Source organism: Paralichthys olivaceus, chromosome 9, assembly GCF_024713975.1.
Source record: "Paralichthys olivaceus isolate ysfri-2021 chromosome 9, ASM2471397v2, whole genome shotgun sequence".
Classification (NCBI taxonomy): Eukaryota; Metazoa; Chordata; class Actinopteri; order Pleuronectiformes; family Paralichthyidae; genus Paralichthys; species Paralichthys olivaceus.
In genome coordinates, this window is record NC_091101.1 from 1,748,188 (window position 1) to 1,763,015 (window position 14,828).

The window sequence follows — 14,828 nt, forward strand, 5'->3', positions numbered from 1 at the left end:
TTTGGAACATTAATTCATCAGCATTTATCTGGAACATTTTATCACTGATATTTGTGGATAATCGGAGCATAAGGTTTCATCTGCTCTAGCTTCTTTAATCTCTGGGGCAAATGACCCATCACTGGCCATTCACCATTAGTCCACTCACACATGAACACAGGTAAAGACACAACATTCTGTAAGTCTATCTTTTTATCTGGCTATGACTCCAGCTGGCATTCTGAAGCAAAACATGACTGCAGACCAGGCACTTTGTTTATCACTGTTGGACTGATTTACTTTACTTGACACTTTTGCTTATTTTTAAACAAATTGTTCACAGTTTATTTTTAACCTCGGCTATGGACTGATTGTTGGCATATTCACATCAATTTGAAAAATAAAAAACATTCACTTATACATTCATTTAACCCTGCTGCACAATCAGAGCTTCAGCAGTTACAGTTTAGTTTACTACATGGGTGGTGGCAAACTTTAAAGGATTTTGAACAAAAAGTCAGAGAGTATTTCACCTTGTGTACACACTTAAAACCATCGGTGCCTAGACTCTGGGATCAGAAGTCCGAACGGAGCCTCTACTTTTCCCAAAGGACACAGAGCAGATCCCTGTTACCGATTCAAACAAAAATATGCCTCTTCGCATGACTTCATAAATGTTTCTAGGGGCTGTGGGGTTCAATTAAGGCACCACATTCTATTTCTTATCTTTCCCGATGGACACAGGCTCCTCGCCAAACTGCTGATTACACCATTGGTGGCTATTGCCTGTGCCTGAGACTTAGCACACTAGTACAGTGCATTATGACATTATAAATATACAAAATCCAATTTTCACCTTAACAGTTTTGATTCAGATAAATCACTTTGGATTTGACACTTGTTGGGCATGAGGCCAGTCGTTTAAGATAAAAGACAGGCGACTCCCCTGGACGAACAGACTGGCCTTTGATTGTTTTTTTTATTTAAAAGAAATGTTTTTACAGTCAATTAGCAGAAAATGTTTACTTTATGATCTCGTCAAGCTCTGACGTGGTAAGGCAAATCAAAGAATAACTTTAAATTTGTAACTTACCATATTTCTGCTGTTCTGAGATCTTGTTCATGATGCCAATTTGTTGTGGAAGTTTCCTGGAAGCTGGTGAAAGGAGAACTCAGGCAGCAGCTGATGTCATATGCAGAAGATTTTAATGTAGACTTGATGCACCAGGGAGACCAGAAGGTGCAACAATATACTTTAACTATAACCTGACCTTGGGTACTACTACATGGAGAAGAGGGAGTACGTGTGGAATTAGACCGGCACTATTCTCCTAATGGTGTACAGATGCAATGTGTGAGGATGGTCAAAAAACAATAATGGTTATTAATAAATTAAAAGTAACAATGTTACTTAACAATTAAATATATACAATAGAATAGAAATTAAGCCAGTGGTAAAATTAAAAGCAGCAACAATTGTGATCAATAGTATTGTCAATTCATTCTTGGAATTGCCTCAGTTGTATTAATGAAGTCAACTTGAAATCTATTTCAAGTGTGTGGAATACAGTAAGAGCAGATTTTCCAAACTGTGTGGATCTTTGACACCTGCAGGGTAAGCCATGTTTGTGACATACAACAGGTTAATTGTGAAGTTACACCCCACATCACAAAGTTACACCTGAAGTTACCTTGCTTCGTTGTACAGGCCTCTGCTCTTGATATGCATCTGGTGCACAATATAGCTTACTGTGTGAGTGTTCACATGTGGGAATTATCACAATGCAACAAAGTTAAAATTGCCTGATTGGGGTATATGCAATGCGCTGGCTCAGAATAGCAATCACCCCTGTGATGCTTTTAATTTGTTGTGTGTTATCTAATCACATTTATGAACAATCAATGCAGAAAACCAGGTTATTTCAGAGAGTTTCAATATATTTTAAATTCCTAGCCTCCATTGCTTTTGTTGATATATTCAGTTTCAATTGTCTTTCTTCTCTATGGCATAGCTGTAAAAGGTCTTTACAACATCCACAGCTGTGTATAAATGAAGTTGTAATTGTTCAATTCAATTTTACTCTGACACCTGTACCTGGAACGTGGTCTAAATTGAATGGGGTGATTGGATTTGATTTGGTCCAAAAAATCTGTGAACTAATAAAAATAATAAGTTCAGTTCTGTAACTGTATTCGTCCATTACATTTTATTATAGATGACATTAGGCAAATTACGAAAATGAAAAAAATGCATAGTTCAAAAAAAATGTTTTCCAGGTATGTTTACATTCTATAGAAATACAGACAAAAACCAAACATGATCAGAAATTATCATTTAGGATGGTAAGAATGATGTCATGATGATAACACCATGCAGTAAGAGAGATTATGTAAGATTTCAACATATAATATAATATTGCATGAATTTTTGATACCAATACAAGTAGAGACACAATCTACATCTCACCTAAATTAATCAACCATTCATCATGAAATTACATTATTACAAAATGAAAATGTCAGCATTGAAGGACGTGCATGCAGGACATGCATGGCTTCTTCAATCCTGGTTTGATTTGGTGGTGACAGAGGGAGAAGTCACTGGATAAAGCTGTTTTGTTGCTGTGTCAACAGTCTGGTTGTAAAAAAACAAGGTTTTAAATTCATTCATTTAAATTCAAAAATCCCAAAGTGCAGTATTCAAAGATAATGAATGACTATATATATATATATATATATATATACCCATCAATTCTAACTCCCCCCCCCCCCCCCTCCCCCCCCACACACACACACACAGCTAGCTCTATTATAATATATGTATATAATACAATATTTCTTTGTTTTGAAGGTTTATTGATCAATGAGCAGTATTCATATTTTAAATGACATATTGCGTGCTGGCTGCTTAAATTGCAGCCCCTCAGTTAGGACAACAGGAGCATCACATGTGACTGAAAGCATGACTTGTCTTCCTCTTATGTCTAGCACCAACTCTAGCCCTAGCATTGTCACAGACACCACACAAGATCATGGTGTGTCATATGGCACATGGTATTGCGGATAAGCCCCACCCCCAAGAACAGTATTTCCAGGAATCCCCCTTTCTGATAGGTCAAGGGATTCCTGGGAAAACTGGACCCCAGGAGAGAGGAGATAAATCTTTTGAGGTGATCCATTATTATCATCACACCAACAGCATTGGATCCATTCTTCACATGCAGCACTGCAGTTGTGGATTGGACATTAAATGGCCACATCTGTGCTTTTCTTTCCTTCTTCTAAGAGTGCCACTTCTAAAATGGTTTCTGCATTTTGTTAAGGTGGCTGTGGCTCAGGAGATGAGCAGTTGTCCGTTAACTAGAAGGTTGGTAGCTTGATCCTAGTCTCCTCCAATCCATGTGCTGAAGTGTCCTTGGGCAAGATACTGAACCCCAAATTGCCCCTGACAGCTGTGTAGGCAGTGTGTGAGTGATGTGTTATAGAGAATGTGCTGCACATAGATACACTTTATGAATGTGTGTGAATGGGTAAAACTGACTATCAAGACTAGAAAAAAGCAATCTAAATACAGACCATTTATAATTTAACATTGGTGATATGATTGATTATATGTGGTAAAATTAATTAATCTGAATTACTGAATTCAATTTCACTGCAATGGATAATTACAGAATGGAATGATATAATAAAATAATAGAAAAGTAATAGAAAGATTTGGAGGGTGCCTGGTTGATATATCTTTATAATGACTTAAAGACTTACAAAGACAAGCAAAGTGCTAAACTAGATTTTCCACATTCTGGAAAGCTATACCAAAATGTATAATGCTGACTCTTATTTTCGAGCAGTCTACTTTTTGTGATGATTTTTTTTTCTATAATATTAATAGAAACATATTATGTTCAATTAAATTTGTATAGCGCCAAATCATAACATTATTTCAAGGCACTTGTATAGTAAGGTTGAAACCTTAAATATTATAAAGAAACGCCCTCATTAACTGGAACAACCCTCTAGCAGAAACAGACATCGATGTGGGCGTACATTTGCCTTGACCAGCATCATCATATCATTTCACATCATACTTCCTGACTCAAGCAAACCAAATCTGGTACTTATGCGCAACATATATTAGCGCTGTATGAATGTGTGTTTGAATGTGTGAATGTGGCTGTTAGTGTTAAGCACTGGTGGTCAATAGGACTAGAAAAGGACTATATAAATACTGTCCATGTACCATTACCCGGCTGCTTGATGCTGTTACATGACTGTGGACACGCTGAGATTGATATTTCTGTCCTCTGTCCCGAGCTACAGTGCTTCATCTCAGACTACCAACTGACCAGAGATGCAGCACTGCACCATGGGCCATAGGGAAGAGCAGGACGTCAACTGATAAAAAAATAAAAGTAAATATGGACATAGCAGACAGCACAAATTTTGGGAGCTTAGACAGTTTAATAATTCCATATGCTGAACATTGGGCTGGAATTTTGGTGTGATTAAGTTAGACAGTCCACTGGTGATTTCCTATGATTTCAATTTCATTCAATTATTTTTGTCTGAATTACACTGGATTTACATCAGAATATGATGTAGAAGATAACCTGGTTATTTGTCTTCATCTATAATTCTAAAATCATTAGGGGCCCACTTATAAAACAATGCATAGGATTCAAACTAAAAGTGAACATGCACACAATAGCGGGAAAAGGCTTACCCAAACAATCTTCTGATTTATAAAACTGCGGATGCATGGCTGAGGGCAATGTTTGGTTTCAAAATCAAAGTCCACCTGGAAAAATGCATGCATTGGCCTGCCTCATTTCCTGACAGACATAAATGGTCAAAGCAAAGCACCTTATCAATATTAAATGACCCTGCTGATCAATGGTTTCTTATGGTGAATCATGGCATCAACAAGCAGGAAGACCAACATCAAAATCGAGGTGCTCGTGAGGTGGACGTAGTGCTGCTGCAGCTCATGCAGTCAGTGTGACAATTTATTAAATTGATAATCCCATCCAAAAGGGCATTATCAGACTCAGATAAATTTAAGATCACAGCCCTACAGAATCTTAATCGGCTGATTAGTCGATCTAAGTCATCCATAACATTCATCCATGAATTCATAAAAAAGGCAAACTTTATGTCCAGTGTCTGGTAGGCTTCAAAATATATAAAATATCACCAATTAGATTTAGTGATATTATTTGTACATATTTAAACACTTGGACATACAGTTTGTCATTACATGATTTTTATGAATTTTATCACATTACAGAACTGGACACATTTTGAACTCATTAAAAAGAAATGTAGTACTCAGTTCTGCCAGAAATAAACTCAACTGCGTCTTATCATCTTATTCAACATCTGAAGTTGACACAGCAGGACCTTGGACATTGAACAGAAGGAATGATGTCAATTGCTTCCTCAGGTCACAGTAGATGAAATTGGAAGATAAGTGGCATCTACTTTGGATTCATATCAAATGTACAGATTTTATTATTTAACTAACTTTCTGAAATTAAGATTCACTGCTTCAACCGCAGCACCTGATGAAAGAAAACAAAGAGAGAAGCAGAAAGAAAATGCTCTGACTCTGTTCAGCTGGAAACTCCCAGTCTGCCCAAATAAGGCTCAAGACAGTCCTTCATTTCAGGGATCATGGAAAAAGGGATTGCTGCTTTGGATAAACATTCCCTCCTCCAGGATGTGATTGCTCCCACTGATAGTCTGTCACCCCCACCACCCCCTACCAGCTGGCTACATACATTCCCTTTTCTAGTCACAGTGAGGAGGCAGCAGAGGAGGAGGGCGCCTTTTGTTCACTCTGTCCTTCTCCCTCTGCTCTGAACCCAACAAGTCCATATTAAGAAGAAAGGCTCTCTCTCTCTCTCTCTCTGTCTCTGTATCTGTCTCTCTCTCTCACACACACACAAAACCACAGACCCACGTGAAGTCCTGTCTCAGCGCCTTTGTGTGTGTGTGTGTGTGTGTGTGTGTGTGTGTGTGTGTGTGTGTGTGTGTGTGTGTATGCATACATGACATCAAACTTCAAACTTTCTTCCTGGTTCTCATTTCTTACAATCATCATCTTCATGTTGAGTGGAACTTGCCACTGTGCATTCTGGCCAGTTTATTAAATTAAAGTGATTAGGATTTGTAATGTGGGAAGATGTTTATCTGAGTGTCTGACAGAGTCGAGCGGTATTGCACTGTAATCAGGATGATATACCTATCAAGTCCTCTTGCCTCTTCTTGTTGAGGTATGTAGTTGATCTACTATTGAACAAATAATTATCCAGGCGTTGACCACTCCTGTGCACAATTTTGGGCTATAGTCCATGTTGTTAGATATCTTGTAAATAATGTCAAAAGGCCTAGTTTAGGAGTTTAAAATCCTTATTCATTGCCATAGAACTATTAATTTATGTCATCTGCAAATCTGCTTAAATTCATACATTGACCATCTGAAATATCTGACAGCTACTCGAAACATTTTGTTTTTCTTTTCTCCTTTTCTTCAGATAGTGAGAAAGTACAAAGCAATACAATCACAGAAAATAAAGCAAACATCTGTAACTTTCGATTTCCATTTTTTACTGTTGAGAGGTTTTGTTTCTAGGTAGTCGCAGGACCTGTTGCAAATTAATTTTAGGGCTACTGGCAACTGATTATTCATGTTCCATCTTAGTATGGAGAGCCTTCATATAATCCATACATTTATCTGCATATACAGAATTATGTGACAGGTCCTGCAGCAGTCTAGCTGTGTGTCCATGAACACATCAGACCAACCATTATCAATCATTTACACTCTATTTTACACATTAACATACTGTTGTAAAAATATCTTACATTTACATTCTGAAACAAACAAAAAAAACACAACACAATTTAATGAGAGTGACATTGGCTACACTCTGCTACATCCACATCCAAAAAGAAAGAAACACCTACCCAGGTGATGGTGGTTTTTGGTTTCATGACATGTGTATACTGTAAAACGGAAATGTTCTTAGTAAACATGGAGCCAGACAGGCACACAATGACTTCATATATGATCTGATGCTGTAAAACATTTACTTTTATCTTTTGTTGTTGCAATGGAATCTTGATTTATGAAAATCAAATACTAAGACACTGATTATCCAAGCTGTGATGCTCTCTGCTGTTTGTGTGTTTTAGCTCAACATGAACTGAGAATCAAAGTTTTCTTGTTGGTTCACTTTGGTCCCAGAGTTGATTCTCTATTGAGCTGAGCTGCGTGCTGTGTGAGGGAAACTCAGGCTCCACAGATGTGTCCTACACTTGCAAAACTCTGTGAAGCCCTGTTTCAGAATAGAAAAGATGGTGGGGCTGACAGATGGATATGTTTGTCTTTTTTATTTTAGGGTGAGGGATTTAATTATGATGGTTACAGTTAGGGTAAGGAGCTACAGAATGCACTATGCCAATGTGTCTGGGTTTATGTGTGCATGTGTGCGTGTGTGTGTGTGTGTGTGTGTGTGTGTGTGTGTGTGTGTGTGTGTGTGTGTGTGTGTTGCTCTTACCTGGTCTGTTTTTTTTCATACCTCCTGATTCTCGTTCCGCTGCCTCTGAGCATGAGCACACACAGGCAGAGCTCTGAGGGAACAGAGGTTGAGTGAGAGTGTGTGTATATTCTATGTGTGTGTATGACTAGTATTTGTTTCCTATTCTTTCTAAGCATGCTATATATAGAGGATGATATCTATAGTCCCTGTCATCAATGCTGGTTTACTATGTAAGAGGACATTGTGTGAGACAAATGTCCACCATACTGCAAGGGGGTTTCACATCAGATTTTTGCTGTTTTTACCATTTAAGGAGAGCACAATTACTAATCTATTGCAACCTACCTCACCCTGCACCACCCTACCTCACCCTGCCCCAGGATTCAAGCACAGATTACACAGAAACTGTAACTCCACTAAAATCACTGCACTAGTAAATGTGATTGAAATTAAGTCTTTTTTTATTTTGTACATATGTGAGATTGTGTGTCTGTGTGTGTTAAGACAAGCTTTGATAACAGTCAGAGCCATCTCTGTTGTTGAGCCAAACATTGCCTAATATGGTCATATTTCTGTTCCTTGGCTCTGTGAAACACACACAGGAAGCCCTTTCTCAATTTGTATCCATCTGTCTGTCATACACACACACGGGCGTGCAGAGGCACACACACACACACACACACACACACACACACACACACACACAATCTTATATATTATAGACAAAATGTATGTATGTATGAATGTATATGTATGTATAAAAACATTTACTAGTGCAGTGAAGAAGTGGTATCACAGTTTCGTCGACAAAAACACAGATACAGTAATTGTACATTACATAAAAGTCACTGGAAAAGGGGGGCTCGAAATCAGTTACCAAAAATGGCAATGCTGAGCAGTGAGTCAAACACTGGAGCTTGATCAGAGTAGCTACAGGAGCCTGTCTAAGTGAAGTGCAGTGCAGCGCAAAACATTAAGGCTTTAATAAGGGGCTTTTTGGTGGGAACTCAGGAGCCCAGGGGGACAGGAAGCTATGGCTGTTATGATTGGTTCAGTGCTTCCCACCCTGGAGGACAGGGCCCCCCTAGGGGTTTTAGAATTTAAAATAATCTTAGGAGTAACAATGATAAGAAATGTATACTTGCTGAAAGGGAAAGCTATGTGGAGTTTTACCTGTCATGAAGGGTCTCAAAGGGACCGGGTCATTGACATCATACTGTGGCTTAAGGAGGGAGCGGGTCATCCTCTGACCAGAAAGTTCCCCATGTCCCCCATTTCGCATTCTGAAGTTTCCTTGGGCAAGATACTGAGCCCCAAATTGCCCCTGACAGCTGTGCTGGCAGTGTATGAATGATGTGAAATAGAGAAAGTGCTGCACATAAAAGCACTGTATGAATATGTATCTGAATGGCAAAACTGTACTGTAAAGTGCTTTATGTGGTCATTAAGACTAGAAAAACGCTATATAAATACAGTCCATTTTACGAGTAGACATTATTTTAAGGTCAAGCTAAAAGAGTTGAACTGGTTGGGGGTTGTTAACATCATCTGAGTCAGAGGTATTTTCATGAGGTCTTCTATGGGCTGTCTTAACTCATCTTGCTCCTTCTCCTTCTCCCATGTGAAACTGACCCTGGGAATCATGGATGGTCTCTTGGTCCCAAGGGAGGACTGGTGTTGACTATGTATGTGTAGGTTATGTGAAAGTCTTCCTAACTCAGTTCCCTGACTGCTCAGTAAATAAATACAGCATTTCCTCCTCTCTCCCCTCTGCACTTTCTCATGTTCATCCCAGTCATCAGCTCCTGGCAGCTGGGGTGTTACAACACGTGTTTTAGTAACTGGACTTTGGGAAGACAGACCTCTAAAATATGAAATGTAGTCCCTTTACATAATCATTAACCTTTAACACACCAGGTATCCTCTCAGTACAGAAAAAAACAAATTATGGAGGAAATTAAGACCAGAGAGTATAGTCTCAGCTGGTTGAAAGCCATTTACAGAGCTGTTTCCAGTAAAAGTCTGGGGAGAAACTATAAAAATTCATCCAACATGCTGTATAGTCTTTTTCCAATTAACAGCGTGAGTACCTATTTCAGTTTTAAACCATTGTTTTGGGGGCATATCTGCATTTGCATCACTATTCAAATGTTTGAAGATTGACACCTGGTTTCAGTTTCAAGTAACAATCAGGTTTGGGTTGGGGTAAGAGGCTGGGAATTCATTATGTCAACAGTGTGTGCATATGTAAAAAGACCAGTATGTGTGTGTGTGTTTGTGTGTTGCTCTTACCTGGTTTGTTTCTTCCACACCTCCTGATTCCTATCCCTCTGTCGGAGCATGAAAACAAACAGCTAGAGCTCTGTGGGAACATATGAGGTTAAGTAAGCTTGTGTGTATATTCTATGTGTGTGAATATGACTAGCAGTTGTTTCCTCTTCTTTTAAGCCTGCTATATATATAAAAATGTTGTCTTTAATCCCTGTCATCAATGTTGGCCTACTGTGTGAGGTGAAACATTGTGTGACACCAATGTCAGTGATACTGCAGGAGGGTTTCACATCAGATTTTTGCTCTGTTTTTACCATTTAAGGAGAGATAGAGACCTATCCCACCCTACCTCATCCTGCATGATTAGAATTTGTGGTTGTTTGTGATCAGTTCAATTGCTTTCAAACACTAAAGAGGTGGCTCAGGAGGCAGTGTGCGTCATCCTCGAACCAGAAGATCTGCGGTGTAATCCCCATCTCCCTAATTCTGTGTGCAGAAATGTCTTTGGTTCTGATTCCCAATCCACTCAGCTAAGATAGAAAAGGTGATGCACATAATTGTAATAATAAATGTGTGAATGGCATTTAGGTAGCCTTTTTGTTTTTTCACAATACTTTCTGGCCCTACTTATTTTTTTAACTGACTTATGTCAGTACACGTATTGACTTGTCAGCCCTTACATCCACCCTATTCACTGTGACAACATCTAGTGTCAGTACAAATCACACTGTGTAAGATGATTTAATAAAAACTTGGTTGCAGTCTGTCAGACTGTTAAAGCATGTACGCTTTGAGCAGAGCTGGATTATGGCAGTATGACAAAAAACATATAATATGTATCGATACAGTATATCCAAGATGAGACATTACATGAAGTCATATCACATATTTTTGGACAACAAAATACTTTTTTTTTTCTTTTGGTGCTAACATGTACATGTCTACGGGCATTGGCTAGTGCCCTCTCTAGGTTGGCTGGTTAATACACCTGAGCTGTAGCAAAGGCTTGAGACTTTGACCAAGTATTCAGATCTAGTCCAAACCCCTATTTGGCCAACACTGGACACAATGCACTCTGGAACCTCTGCTTTGGATTGAAACCAAAGTCAGCGTGGAGAACCTTCAGGGAAAAACAAGTCTGCTTTCATTCTTGTGAAACAAGATTAATATTGTAATGCTGTGCTAACTTACTTGGATAACACTTGTATACTCTTTTTAGAGTAATCTCTGTGAATCCCATACCTTATTAAGTCCTCTGCTACAGGTCAGCTGAGATGCTGCTCAGAGTTGCTTCACTCCTGGACCTTTTCATCTCTTTCTTGTCATCGCCACTGGCTGCTTACTTGGTTTTCCCAGGTGAAATCAATCAGCTGCTGCTTGACTTGTTTGTCCGCTTCTACAACAGTGTTATATGGGTATCTTGCCTAAGTTCTCTTTCAACCTTTCTTCACAGCTAGCAAAAGTTAAAATCACACTAAAACAATGTTGCTCGTCGGTGTGGGACATCCTCTGGTCTTTGTCTCTGTCTCTCTTATGAAGCAGATGGACCGCCAAGCCATGCATTCCTCTGTTACCTTGTATGGTCAATGGGGGTAGGGCCTTACACTAGAGAATGCTTCCTCCTCCAGACAGGATTGATTGGCCAGTGTCAGAGAAACCAAGAAGTCTTAACTACTGACCTGTAGAGTCTGGGAAAGATGGAGGGACAAAAAAGACAGAAGGATAAACAGCTAAAAGGAAAGAATGAGAAGCCAGAGTTCTGAGTGTGTGCATGTGTATGTGTGTGTGACTTTGTATTTGTTAACTCTTTAGGACCTTTTTCAGTATAAACACTGACCTTGTCAGGACAACACCTCATTGGGACTAAAGCCTGGTAAATTCAAATGTTCTGGTTAAGGTTAGGGGTAAGATGTGAATGATAGTTAGGTTGGGTTAGGGTGAGACTTTGGCTGTCCACAATCAATGGAAGTCAGTGCAGAGTCCTAGCAAAGATAGCAAACCTGTGTGTGTGTGTATGTTTGATTGCAGCTTTTCTAATTGGAGACTTATCACTGTCCTCAATTGGAAAATGGTGATTTTGGGGTCAGTGGTTAAAGGTACAGTTTGTAGAATTTTGTGATATCTAGGGTTGAAATTACATGTTGCAGCTGAACACCCCTCACCTCACCCTCTCCTGCCAAACATGAAAAAGAACCGGTGGCAGACTTTAATTGTCATAAGACCTCAAAAGGAGTTTAGTTTATCCATTCTGGACTAATGTAAAAAAACATGGCGGCCTCCATAGAGAGGATCCCCTCGATGTAAATATAAAGTATTTAAATATAAATGGTCTTTTCTGGGGTAAAGAAAACTACAATTCATACAATTTAGTTGAAACAAACTAGTGAAAACATCATGAGGATTATTCTACATTAAATTTCTGCCAATAGTTCCCTTCCATCTTACACACTGGACCTTTAAAGTCAGTGTAAGGATTATGTTTGGAAAAATATAGGGGATTGAATTCAAGAAATTCATGTAAATGAAAATGTAATATAATTCCACAATGCTTTCACAATTTTCATCATATGCACAGGTATGTGCTGTTAGAGTAAGAATTAAAAGGAAATTCAATTTATTACCATTTTCACATACTTTAATGGGTGATCTATGATCATATTAAAATGACAATGAAAAGCCGTTTGAGATTAAATGTCCCAGTCATACCACTTGACCGGACAGAATGTTGGTGGCTCCTTGGCTCCTCCACTCCACATAAAACAGTCTCCTTCGGCAAGACACATCCCCAAATTACAATGCCGTTCTGTCAGTGAGTGAATGATGTGTTGCATATAAAAAGTGATGATGTGATTTCTTGTGACAAGCAATTTGAGTGGTTGTTAAGACTAGAGGAGCACCATAAAAAAGAAGACCATTTACAATTTTGTTTATTTATTTTAATTTTTTTTACAGATTGTAATTGATGATACTTTGATTTAATTTTACATTCAAACACTATATTTTAATTTGCTAGATGGGAGCAGATGTAATTGAAAGATTAAAATGTTTTGTGTAAAGTAAAATACTAAATGGTTTGTATTTTATATATAGTGTGCTCCGTTCACACGGATGGGTTAAATACAGAGGTCAAATTTCCCCATGTTTGCATGTTGCATGCTATGTGTGGGACCATAAAGAGTAATCTTAATCTTTTCTTGTCTTGATGACCACTCAAAGCGATTTACATTACAGCTTTTGCCATTCACCTATTCACACACATGTTCTTAAAGTGGAGTAACTTTTGGGGTTCAGTATCTTGTCCAAGGACACTTAGGCATGTGAAATGGGGAAGACAGGGATGGAACTGCTGTCCTTCTGGTTAGAGCAAAATGCAGCCAGAGATCTTTTATTTATTTGTTTGGGAAGAGGATGAAGTTATTTGAGACACTGAACTGAACAAAAGCTGGTCTGTCTCACTCCTGTCAAATGCCCTGGTCTGCAAGTATTCTTTCTGCAGATCTTCTGGCCATCTGTATATAGTCACTGCAAGCCATTTCTCTAAATTTCACCTTAAAATCTAGTGACTTTACTTTATTGGTAGGATAGGTTCCGATAATGTGACTGTGTATTCTGAACACCTGGATATATAAGCTACAGTATTATGATGTATGTTTTGTTGTTAAGACCTTCGAATGTATTTCTTTTCCTATTGATAATTCTTTGTACCATGTGCTTTTTTTGTGCTGTATTTAACTAGTCATGTCAGTAGAGCCTCTTTGAATTTGTGAAAGCAAGAATAACAATCTCTTTCTCCAAATAATTGCTCTCTTCCTGCTCTCTCTCTCTCTCTACTTCCTTCTCTGTCTCCTGTTCTCCCTCTCTTTATACGCCCCTTCACTCCTTCTGTACCCTCCCCCTGCAGCAGTTTAATAGCTTCCACATGGTACTTCATTTTGCCGTCCAGTCAGCTGCCCGATGCAGAAAAAGCCCAAATTTAGAAGAAATATGAAAGTTGTCAAACACATTTTTAAACACGAAGGAAATTGTTCTCCCAACACACACACACACACACACACACACACGCACACACAACTATACCTTCATTGATGTGTCCTTTTAATAAACAAACCTTAGTTATATTAAGGGCTCAAAAATCACTTTTCAGTACCTCAGTCAGCGACAGCCAGCGTCCGGGGTTAGTATGCTTTTGGGTTGTAAATGGTTTGGTTTGTATTTATAAAGCACCTTTCTAGTCTTGATGACCACTCACTGTGCTTTACAGTACAGTTTGCCATTCACAAGCACATTCATACAGTACATCTATTTGCAGCCCTTTTTTCTTTCCCATGAGGGGCCATTCGGAGTTCAGCATCTTGCCCAAGGACACTTCGGCATGCAAATGGGGAAGTCTAGGATTAAACTGCCAACCTTCTGGTTGGAGGATGGCCGCTCTACCCCTCAGCCACAGCTGTCCTGGTCAGGTGTGGAGGTGATGGTCAGGTGTGTGAAGGCGATTGGTTCAATAAGATCTTTGAGTAGTCATCAAGACTAGAAAAGTACTTAGTGCATGATGGGAGTTCAAATAGCTGTTTTGTCTGCATTTACAAGTAAAAAGATCTTTAAACAAACAAGCTTAAGTGACTTTCTTCAGCTTCCTCAAGCCTGAAACCTGCTCATTGCTGCTAGCTGATGTAATTTATACTGATTGAGCTGCCTCAATTATTGTTTACAGGTATTGTTGTTTGCACCTATAATTCCATGCGCTGTTCTATAGTATTTATACAACTATCTTTTACATGAAGTATGACTTAAACATGCTGTGTTTTTATTACTTGAATAAAAATAAAGTGGAAACCGCTTACAGTGATCATGTTTGTCTAGGCAAAATTGATCACTATAAGCGGTTGATTACTATAACCGGATAGTGCAGCTTCTGTATGATAGTCTCATAACTTAAGGGAAAGATAATCAATCTTTTTAAGATAAGGACGATATCACATTGTGCACTTACATATGCATGTGAGTGTGCACACATGCACACACACTTTTCTCAAG

The 14,828-nt window shown here is 38.7% G+C and overlaps 1 long non-coding RNA gene across 1 annotated transcript; it reads right to left on the reverse strand.

Moving 5' to 3' along the window:
* Positions 1-2,171: 2,171 nt before the first annotated feature.
* On the reverse strand, positions 2,172-11,346 carry LOC109632471 (uncharacterized). The gene is made up of 4 exons (XR_002202926.2): positions 11,037-11,346; positions 9,816-9,885; positions 7,542-7,614; positions 2,172-2,614 (listed from the first exon to the last, which is right to left on the reverse strand). It is a non-coding gene; the product is annotated as an uncharacterized lncRNA (long non-coding RNA).
* Between the last annotated feature and the right edge of the window lie 3,482 nt (positions 11,347-14,828).